Below are 11922 nucleotides of genomic sequence, written 5' to 3' on the forward strand. Positions count from 1 at the left end.
GGAGATTATGTTTGTGTTTTTGTGTATTTACATATGTATGAGTAGGGTGGACAATGTAATCAACAGTCCCTAGCTATGCTGTATTCTGATAATTCAGAGGTCAAAAGAACATCCTATCATGTAAATGAATTGTAAACATCGGATATCTCAGTATTCACTTCTCTTTGAAATGTACTGGGAATGGTGGAGGAACAAGCAAATGGCCTTATGTTAATTTGTATTGCCAAGCACTGGTGATGGACCTCCTTCAAAGTCATCCTAATTACCTTTTGTTCCCTGAGGAATTCCAACTTGTCAAAAGACATGAAATTGCATAAAAGATCCTTGGGTTCTGATCCTGTCATCTCAGATCTGCTTAGACTTCATCAGAGGAAGTCTGAGTCGCAACACTGAGGTCCCAGTTAAGCTGGTATGCCCTGAATATGAGATTTGGACATTGGACTAGGACTTACGAACTGAATTCTAAAGGAACTCTTTGCAACTACAAAGCTCACCATCTTTGCTGTGAAACTGAATCTCAATGAATTGAACTCATGTCTGTACTTTCTTTTATTTTTTAATACATTTTAGTTTAGTTAATAAGAATTGGCTGTAGTGTGTATTTGGGTAAGATCTGAAACATTCATTAACCTGGGAGGTAATGTGTCCGATCCTTTGGGATTGATAGAAACTTTCATATATATATGATGAAATAAGATTTACAGAACTTTTCATCATATTTGACGTGAGTACCTGGATGGAGGCCTGAGGCTGGATCACTTTAAGGAAACTGTGTTGTTTGGACTTCTGAGTAACCAGTGAGATAATAAAGAAGCTGCTTTATGCTGGCTTGGTAAATCTAAGTATTGGAATATCCACCAGCTTTTGGGGGTTGGCTGCCCCATTCTTTGCAGTTCACCCTAATTGAATGACCACAGCTGGCTTCCTACTAGGACCCCGGACACAGGGTTGCATGGAAGAAGTTATAAAGTCAATAATGGGAGAAGGAAAAAACCCCTGGAGACTGGTGTCACTGGCAGAATGAAGGGGCTGAAGGGGAATGTGAAAGATTGTTTATTTGTATTGTATTGTAGACAAGCCTATGGGCTCCAAACAGAGAGCAGAGCCCTACAGGACTAATTGCTATAAAAACAAGTAGTAAAACCCAATCCTGGCCCCCAAGAGTTCACAATCTAGATACAGCAAGTGGGTGAAACTCAAAACAGGATGAATGTGTCTGGAAAAGAGAAGTAAAACAAAAACATTTTGCATAGGAAGCAGTAGACTTAGCTCGCCACCTGCCTAGCCATTATGAGCTATAAGATGGAGACTAAGAAAGAGGATTTTTCTTTGAAGAATTAAGTTGAAGAACTAGTAGCTTTTCCAGACATCTACAGAGAGCTAAGCAATCTCACACTCTTCTCTTCCATCACACACTAAGGCCTGGTCTACACTACGATTTTAGGTCGAAATTAGCAGTGTTACCTCAATTTAAGCCTGGACCCGTCCACACGATGAAGCCCTTTTTCTTTTTTTTTTGACTTAAAGGGCTCTTTAAATCGATTTCTTTACTCCACCTCCGATGAGGGGATTAGTGCTGAAATCGGCCTTGCTGGGTCGAATTTGGGGTAGTGTGGACACAATTCAACGGTATTGGCCTCCAGGAGCTATCCCAGAGTCCGTCATTGTGACTGCTCTGGACAGTGCTCTCAACTCAGATGCACATGTAGGCAGGAAAAGGCCTGCAAACTTTTGAATCTCATTTCCTGTTTGGCCAGCATGGCAAGGTGCAAGTGAGTGCAGAGCTCATCAGGAGAGGTGACCATGACGGAATCCCAGGATCACAAAAGAGCTCCAGCATGGACCGAACAGGAGGTATGGGATCTGATCGCCGTATGGGGAGACGAATCCGTGCTAGCTGAACTCCGTTGCAGTAAACAAAATGCCAAAACATTAGAAAAAGTCTCAAAGGGAATGAAGGACAGAGGCCATAACAGGGACGCAAAGCAGTGCCGCATGAAAATTAAGAAGCTAAGGCAAGCCTACCAAAAAACCAGAGAGGCAAACAGCTCCTCCGGATCAGAGCCCTGAACATGCCGCTTCTATGATGAGCTGCATTCCATGCTAGGAGGTGCAGCAACCACTACCCCAACCCTGTGCTTTGACTCCATCAATGGAGAATCACACAACACGGAAGCAAGTTTTGGGAACGCGGAAGATGATGATGAAGAGATTGAAGATAGCTCACAGCAATGAAGCGGAGAAACCAGTTTCCCCAACAGCCAAGATACCTTTCTCTCCCGGGACCTGGAGCCAGTAACCCCAAATCCACCCAAGGCGTTATCCTGGACCCTGAAGGCAGAGAAGGGACCTCTGGTGAGTGTATCTTTGTAAATATTACACTTGGTTTAAAAGCAAGTGTGTTTAATGATTAATTTGCCCTGGCATTCACGGCCAGTACAGCTACTGGAAAAGACTGTTAATGTGTCTGGGGATGGAGTAGAAATCCTCCAGGGACATCTCCATAAAGCTCTCCTGGATGTACCCCCCCAAAGCCTTTGCAAAAGGTTTCTGGGGAGGGCGGCCTTATTCCATCCGCCATGATAGGACACTACTACGCCAGGCCAGTAGCACGTAGTCAGGAATCATTGCATAACAAAGCATGGCAGCATATGGTCCCGGTGTTTGCTGGCATTCAAACAACACCCATTCTTTATCTCGCTGTGTTATCCTCAGGAGAGTGATATCATTCATGGTCACCTGGTTGAAATAGGGTGCTTTTATTAAGGGGACATTCAGATGTGCCCATTCCTGCTTGGCTGTTTGGCTGTGGCTGAACAGAAATGTTCCCCACTGTTAGCCACGCCATGGGGGGAGGGGTGAAGCGTGAGTGATCTTTACACCAAACCGGCAGGCCTTCAATACAAGAGGCAAAATGCGACCTTGTAACGAAAGCACATGTGCTGTGTAATGTGAACAGCAAGGTTTACCATGAGTGTACTCATTGTTCTCTAAAATGTGTCTTTTTAACTACCACTCTCTCTTTTCCTCTACCAGCTGCAAATGTTTCTCCTTCGCAGAAGCTACTGAAGATTAGAAGATGAAAAAAAACGCACTAGGGATGAAATGTTCTCTGAGCTTCTGCTGTCCTCCCACACTAACAGAGTACAGCAGAATGCATGGAGGCAGACAATGTCAGAGTGCAGGAAAGCACAATATGAACACGAGGAGAGGCGGCAGGCTGAAGATGATAGGTGGTGTAAGCAAACTGACACAAGGCAAGAGTCGATGCTCAAGCTGCTGGAAGATCAAACTCATATGCTCCAGCGTATGGTTGAGCTGCAGGAAAGGCAGCAGAAGCACAGACTGCCGCTACAGCTCCTGTGTAACCAACAGCCCTCCTCCCCAAGTACTAGAGCCTCCTCACCCAGACACGCAAGAACATGGTGGGGGGGCCTCCTGCCACCCAGCCACTCCACCCCAGAAGATTGCCCAAGCAACAGAAGCTGGCCTTCAATAAGTTTTAACATTTTTAAGTTTTAAAGTGCACTGTGGCCTTGTCCTTCCCTCCTCCCCCACCCCACCCGGTGCTTCCCTCCTCCCCTACCCCTCTTGGGCTACCTTGGCAGTTACCCCTCTATTTGTGTGATGAATGAATAAAGAATGCATGAATGTGAAGCAACAATGACGTTATTGCCTCTGCAAGCGGTGATCGAAGCGGGGAGAGGAGGGTGGCTAGCTTACAGGGAACTAGGGTGAACCAAGAGGGGCAGGGGGCTTCATCAAGGAGAAACAAACAGAACTTTCACAGCGTAGCCTGGCCAGTCATGAAACTGGTTTTCAAAGCTTCTCTGATGCGCAGCGCACCCTCCGGTACTCTTCTAACTGCCCTGATATATGGCTGCATGTAATCAGTGGCCAGGTGATTTGCTTCAACTTCATCAACCCGCAATAAATGTCTCCCCCTTTCTCTCACAGATATTGTGGAGTGCACAGCAAGCAGTAATAACAATGGAAATATTGCTTTTGCTGAGGTCAATCTGAGTCAGTAAACTGTGCCAGCATGCTTTTAAATGTCCAAATGCACATTCTACCACCATTCTGCACTTGCACAGCCTATAGTTGAACAGCTCCTGACTACTGTCTAGGCTGCCTGTGTATGGCTTCATGAGCCCTAGTATTAAGGGATAGGCTCAGTCCCCAAGGATAACTATAGGCATTTCAACATCCTCAACGGTTACTTTCTGGTCTGGGAAGAAAGTAACTTCCTGCAGCTTTTGAAACAGACCAGAGTTCCTGAAGACGCGAGTGTCATGTACCTTTCCCGGCCATCTCACACTGATGTTGGTGAAACGTCCCTTGTGATCCACCAGTGCTTGCAGCATCATTGAAGAGCACCCCTTTCCGTTTATGTACTTGCTGGCTTGGTGCTCCGGGGCCAAGATAGGAATATGGGTTCCATCTGTCGTCCCACCACAATTACAGAATCCCATTGCAGCAAAGCCATCCACTATGACCTGCACATTTCCCAGAGTCACTACCCTTGATATCAGCAGCTCTTTGACTATGTTGGCTACTTGGATCACAGCAGCCTCCACAGTAGATTTGCCCACTCCAAACAGATTCCCGACTGACTGGTAGCTGTCTGGTGTTGCAAGCTTCCACATGGCTATGGCCACTCGCTTCTCAGCTGTGAGGGCTGCTCTCATCTTGGTATTCTGGCACTTCAGGGCAGGGGAAAGCAAGTCACAGAGTTCCATGAAAGTGCCTTTATGCATGCAAAAGTTTTGCAGCCACTGGGAATCATCCCAGACCTGCAACACTATGTGGTCCAACCAGTCTGTGCTTGTTTCCCAGGCCCAGAATCAGCGTTCCACAGAATGAACCTGCCCCATTAACATCATGATATGCACATTGCCGGGGCCCCTACTTTGTGAGAAGTCTGTGTCCATGTCTATGTCCTCATCACTCTTGTCACTATGCTGCCGTCGCCTAGCCTGGTTTTGTTTTGGCAGGTTCTGGTTCTGCATATACTCCAGGATAATGTATGTGGTGCTTACAGTGCTCATAATTGCCGTTCTGATCTGAGTGCGCTCCATAATCCCAGTGCTATGGCATCTGGGCTGAAAAAAGGTGCAAAACGATTGTTTGTTTTAAAGGAGGGAGGGGTGACTGATGACATGGCTTACAGGGAATTAAAATCCACAAAAGGTGTGGCTTTGAATCAAGGAGAAACACAAACAACTGTCATACAGAATGCCCCCCTGAAGGATTGAACTCAAAACCCTGGGTTTAGCAGGCTGTTGATTTTATGGAGGGACGGATGAAGCAAATGAATAGAAAACAAATTGGGTCTGTTTCTTGTTTTATCCACTCCATCTATCTTCTACATCTTTCGGCTGGCAGAAGACGGTGCAGTTCGACTGCTAGCCATCATCATCTCCTGGTGCTCGGCAGAAGATGCTGCATCACAACTGCTACCCATCATCATCTTCTGGCTGCTCGCCAGAAGACAGTGCAGTAGGACTACTAGCCATCATCATCTCCTGGGTGGTCGGCAGAAGATGGGAATTACCTGGCTGCGTCACTCCCATATCTACCAAGGCACCCCGACTGACCTCACAGAGGTCTGTTAAAAGAGAACCCAGGAGTACGATGACGATGGCTACCAGTCGTAATGCACCGTCTGCTGCCAAAAGGCAATGAGCTGCTGCTGTGTAACAATGCAGTCCCACGTCTGCCAGCACCCAGGAGACTTACAGTGATGGTCAGCTGTGTGGGCTCCATGCTTGCCATGGTATGGCGTCTGTACAGGTAACCCAGGAAAAAAGACGCAAAATGATTGTCTGCCGTTGCTTTCACAGAGGGAGGCGGGGAGGGGGGGCTGATGAGATGTACCCAGAATCACCCGTGACACTGTTTTTGCCCCAGCAGGCATTGGGATCTCAACTCAGAATTAAAATGGGTGGCAGAGACTGCAGGAACTGTGGGATAGCTACCCACAGCGACCCACAGTGCAACACTCCAGAAGTCGACTGTAAGGGACTGCGGAAGATTTTGTAACGGTGGTTTAGCTAAGGCTGTTCGCCTTCTCTGGGACAGGTTACTAAAGGGTGTTTTGTGCTAGCAAATGCTCTGTGCAGCTGGTTAGAACTGCCCAGCCTGGGAAGCCGGTGTGTTTAGAAAAGCCTGGCCCTTTGCCATTAAAGATAGTTCAGTTGTGGGAAAGCTCCCACATGCCTATGTATGAGTTGTTTTACATGCTATTAGAGCTTGAAGTTATATTAGGTAGGACCGTTTGCTGCTTTGGACTCGTTCCCTGCTTTGAATTAGCAACGTGCCGAGTCGCCGTTGCGGTGTTGTTTCTTACCTTCATTAAAAGCTATATCACTCACTGTGTGTGTGTGTGTGTCTTGTCCCTGCAGAGCACTTAGGCACGTAACATTGACGCTAGCTGCAGTACTGTGGAGCCACTCCACCGAGTTAATGCACTTAGAGCATTTTGTGTGGGGGCATGCACAATCCACCGTATCAAAACAATTTCTGAAAAAACCAACTTCTATACATTCGACCTAATTTTGTAGAGTAGACATACCCTAAGGCTCCAATAAAACCTGGAATTGATTTTCTGGGGAATGTCTCTACTTCACTAGTGCCAAATTCATGGCCAGGAATATTGAAAGGATATTTCCAGGGCACCACAATTTCCATGCTGTCAATTCTACTCATCAAGATATAGACCATAACTTATGCATACTGTAAATACTAGCCTTGGGTGAACACAATAGAGTTGAGATTTTGTAAGTCTTAAACAATTTGTTTACAAAGATTCAGAAAACCAAAGTTGAAGTTCACTCATCTTAAATAAGGCAGATATATTAATTTCATAACTATACTGTAGTTTTGATATTTGTATGTGCCACAGGGCCGCCCTGAGGATTTAAGGGGGCCTGGGGCAAAAGAATTTTGGGGCCCCTTCCATAAAAAAAATTGCATAACTATTATATACTATATTCTCGTGGGGCCCTGCGGGGCCTGGTGCAAATTGCCCCACTTGCTCCCTGCCACAGGCGGCCCTGGGAAAAATAAACCTTGTGCATCACGGCACAAATCCAGTTTTGAGAAAACTTATTTTCAAGTATCACTGGTTGTCAGTATCAGCAGTGCTAAAAGGCACTAAAGCTCATTAAAAGGGTTGGACAAATATTTTCCGTCAAAACTTTTTCTGGATTGAAAACTAGGGGTTTTTAAAAAGCAGAAAAAAATCATGGACAATGTCTGCTTTCCTTCAAATTTGTTGTGGTTTTTTTTTAAATTGAAAATCTAAATTAGTCTGCCAAAACCTGAATATGGTTGGGGGTTTCAGAAGTGTGTGGCCAAATAATTGCTGCTTGCTGTGTTTGATTGTTTAAAGAAACAATAAAAAACTTCTGCTTAAAAAAAATCCAAAATTTTTGAACCACCTCACCTTGTGACCAACAGCTGAGCCCATCCAGTCAGAGATTTTCCAGGTTTCTGATATTCTGCGGCTTCCTTGACTCACATCTGTCCCATAACTTGGGTTCATTTATCTTAGAACATAAGAACAGCCATACTGGGTCAAACCAAAGGTCCATCCAGCCCAGTATCCTGTCTACCAACCAATGGCCAATGCCAAGTGCCCCAGAGGGAGTGAACCTAACAGGTAATGATCAAGTGATCTCTCTCCTGCCATCCATCTCCACCCTCTGACAAACAGAGGCTAGGGACACCATTCCTTACCCATCCTGGCTAATAGCCATTATGGACTTAACCACCATGCATTATCTGTTTCCTAGAGACTGGCTCCATGGGGTCCCTCACAAACTGGAGATGGTTACTGTGGGTTTGTCTTTACTATACCTTATGTACATACTCCACGAACTGAGCATTTGAGCTTGTTCCAGAATCTGGGATGAGCCTATGTTGTGAAAACTGAAATGCTCAAATAGCACATGAATGTGAATGGACACAGGGTGCTAAATTAAATTAACCCAGGGGTTCTCAGACTGGGGATCAAGGACCCCTCAGGGGGTCACGAGATTGTTAGTGGGAGTCACGAGCTGTCAGCCTCCACCTCAACCCCGCTTTGCCTCCAGCATTTATAATAGTGTTAAATATATATAAAAAAGTGTTTTTAATTTACAAGGGAGGGGGTCACATTCAGAGGTTTGCTATGTGAAAGGGGTCACCAGTTTAAAAGTTTGAGAACCACTGAATTAACCCCTCTGGAGCGTGTTTAGAAAAGCCTGGCCCTTTGCCATTAAAGATAGTTCAGTTGTGGGAAAGCTCCCACATGCCTATGTATGAGTTGTTTTACATGCTATTAGCTTGAAGTTATATTTAGTAGGACCTGTTTTGCTGCTTTGGACTCGTTCCCTGCTTTGAATTAGCAACGTGCCGAGTCGCCGTTGCGGGTGTGTTTTCTTTACCTTCATTAAAAGCTATATCACTCACTGTGTGTGTGTGTGTGTCTTGTCCCTGCAGAGCACTTAGGCACGTAACATTGACGCTAGCTGCAGTACTGTGGAGCCACTCCACCGAGTTAATGCACTTAGAGCATTTTGTGTGGGGGCATGCACAATCCACCGTATCAAAACAATTTCTGAAAAACCAACTTCTATACATTCGACCTAATTTTGTAGAGTAGACATACCCTAAGGCTCCAATAAAACCTGGAATTGATTTTCTGGGGAATGTCTCTACTTCACTAGTGCCAAATTCATGGCCAGGAATATTGAAAGGATATTTCCAGGGCACCACAAGTTCCATGCTGTCAATTCTACTCATCAAGATATAGACCATAACTTATGCAATACTGTAAATACTAGCCTTGGGTGAACACAATAGAGTTTGAGATTTTGTAAGTCTTAAACAATTTGTTTACAAAGATTCAGAAAACCAAAGTTGAAGTTCACTCATCTTAAATAAGGCAGATATATTAATTTCATAACTATACTGTAGTTTTGATATTTGTATGTGCCACAGGGCCGCCCTGAGGATTTAGGGGGCCTGGGGCAAAAGAATTTTGGGGGCCCCTTCCATAAAAAAAATTGCAATACTATATAATACTATATTCTCGTGGGGGCCCCTGCGGGGCCTGGTGCAAATTGCCCCACTTGCTCCCCTGCCACAGGCGGCCCTGGGAAAAATAAACCTTGTGCATCACGGCACAAATCCAGTTTTGAGAAAACTTATTTTCAAGGTATCACTGGTTGTCAGTATCAGCTAGTGCTAAAAGGCACTAAAGCTCATTAAAAGGGTTGGACAAATATTTTCCGTCAAAACTTTTTCTGGATTGAAAACTAGGGGTTTTTAAAAAGCAGAAAAAAATCATGGACAATGTCTGCTTTCCTTCAAAATTTGTTGTGGTTTTTTTTTAAATTGAAAATCTGAAATTAGTCTGCCAAAACCTGAAACATCCTCTCCACCCTCTGACAAACAGAGGCTAGGGACACCATTCCTTACCCATCCTGGCTAATAGCCATTTATGGACTAAATCATTTTCTGTTTCCGCTAGAGACTGGCTCCATGGGTCCCTCACATCAACTAGGAGATCATGGTTTACTGTAGGGTTTGTCTTACTATACCTTATGTACATACTCCACGAACTGAGGCATTTGAGCTTGTTCCAGAATCTGGGCATGAGCCTATGTTGTTATTAAACTCGAAATGTCAAGAAGCAACAGAATGTGACTGACGGTGCTAAAATTAATTAATCCACAGGGGTCCTCAGTGAGCTGGGGATCAGACTCCCTGCAGGGGGTCAACGAGATTGTTAGTGGGAGTCACGAGCTGTCAGCCTCGCACCTCAAACCGCTTTGCTCCAGCATTTATGAATAGGTGGTAAATATATAAAAAGTGTTTTTAATTTACAAGGGAGGGGGTCATTCAGAGGTTTGCTATGGGTGAATAGGCACCAGTTTAAAAGTTTGAGACACCATCTTGATATTAACCCTCTGGAGCTTCCACGGAATGGCAGGGGAAGTGGTCTCCCCTTGGCAGGTTGGGAAGGACTTATTGCTTTCTTCTCATGTGATCCCTCCGCCCAACGGCTGAATTTTAAATGAAGCTAACCTGCCCCTGACACGAATCTCCCTATGCACTGAAAGTTAATGATAGACTATTATTTGCATTATGAAGTGAAAGGATGAGAGATAGACACACATAATTGGAAAAGTCAAGCTTGGCTCTTCCGCAATGCCTCATAACTGCTGACATGAGCTATAGGTAGGGAAGGCTGTGCCTACCAGAACAGCCTGGTCCTGCCCATCGACCCCCACCTCACTTTTCCTGCTCCTGACTGCCCACCCCCTTCTCAAGGAATCCCAAACCCATCGCGTGCTCTGTTGCCCCTTCACTGTCCCCAGAGACCCCACCCCCTCACAACCCGGGACCCCACCCGGCTTCCCTTGTCCCCTTGGGACTGCCTTGGGACCCTATCCACCTCCCCCGTGAGTCTGACAGACCCTGGAACGGCCCCAATCCAAGCCCACCCATGTCCATGACTTCCCCAATGCTTCTGCTGTGTGCTAGGGTCTGGGTGGGGTCCCCAGAGGACCCACCCCCTCACACCACCCCGGGAAACCCACCCCAGCTCCCTGTCCCCCTTGACTCCCTTGACCCCTGATCCACCTCCCGCGCTGAGTCTTGACAGACCCCCTGAACGTCCACAATCCAGCCCCCATTCCCTGCACTGACTCTCCCGCCCAGACCTCTGCCCTTCCCTCTCCTTCTGGGACTTCCCTGCCCCTTAGCTAATGCCCCCCGGCCCGGCCCCCTACCCCAGCTCCCCCTCTCGACCAGGAGCCTCAGCGCATCCAGCAGCGCCCTCGACAGTGCAGCGTGGCTCCAGACGGGCCCTGATCCGCCCCTCTCAAAGCCACATGGTCAGGCGGGCTGCAGCTCCACGCCGAGCGGAGGGATCTCACGCCCCACTGGAGCTCACAGCCCCGCTCCCTGACACGCGGCTCTAAGCGAGGCGGAGCTCAGGGGCCCCGCCGGAGCCATGCTCCAGCGTGTCAGGGCCGCTGCTGGACGCTTTGAGGCTCCAGAGATGCGCGGAGGTGGTCGGGCTGGGGGTGGCGGGCCCGCGACACCACCGTTACCGGCGACCAGATCTGCCCTGGCCTTCAACGCCAGGACTCCAGCAGCGTCCCTGAAAAACAAGCGTTGGAGCATTTGGCTTTCCTCGGCAGCTCCCTGGAGCTTCCGCGCCGCTGGGCGGTGTCCGCTGTGTCGGGGGGCGCTCCCGGCCAGGAGCACAGGGGTTGGGCAAATTGCCCCACTTGCCCGCTCGGCGCCGCGAACGCCACAAGTCCTATACATTTACTAACCCATATTTATCTAGTACCTCAGTTACTATGAGCAGAAAAAATAGTTGCGTTGAATTACGTTGGTGTGATGGGGCAGGCCCAGATGGCCTACAGTAGTAAAAGTACTGAGCAACGTAGTGCCCCAGGCTAAACAAATCCCTAGGACATGGTAACCAAATGGCAGTCTGCCTCCAGGTTAATCAAAGGGGGGGCACTGGGAGCCAATTAAGACCTATTCTAGAAGGCAGTGGATATAGCACCTATTAATTAGAAACACGCATGCAGCCAATCAGGGCATGCTAATCAGGGCACCTGGGTTTAAAAAGGAAGCTCATCCAGTCAGCAGGGAGAGCACAGAGAGGAAGAGGTGTAGAGTGATGAGCTGGGAAGAGAGGCGAAGCTGAGATAGGAGAAGTGTTACTGCTGAGGATTAGAGAGACAAGCATTATCAGCATCAGAGGAGATCCATTGTGTGGAGGATTAAGAAGGTGTTTGGAGGAGGCCATGGGGCGAAGTAGCCCAGGAGAGTTAGGATAGCTGTCATTGCAGCTGTTACAGGAGGTACTATAGGATCAGCTGCATCCACGAGGGCCCTGGGCTGAAGAGCCCA

The sequence above is a fragment of the Chelonoidis abingdonii genome, chromosome 2, assembly GCF_003597395.2.
Source record: "Chelonoidis abingdonii isolate Lonesome George chromosome 2, CheloAbing_2.0, whole genome shotgun sequence".
NCBI lineage: Eukaryota > Metazoa > Chordata > Testudines > Testudinidae > Chelonoidis > Chelonoidis abingdonii.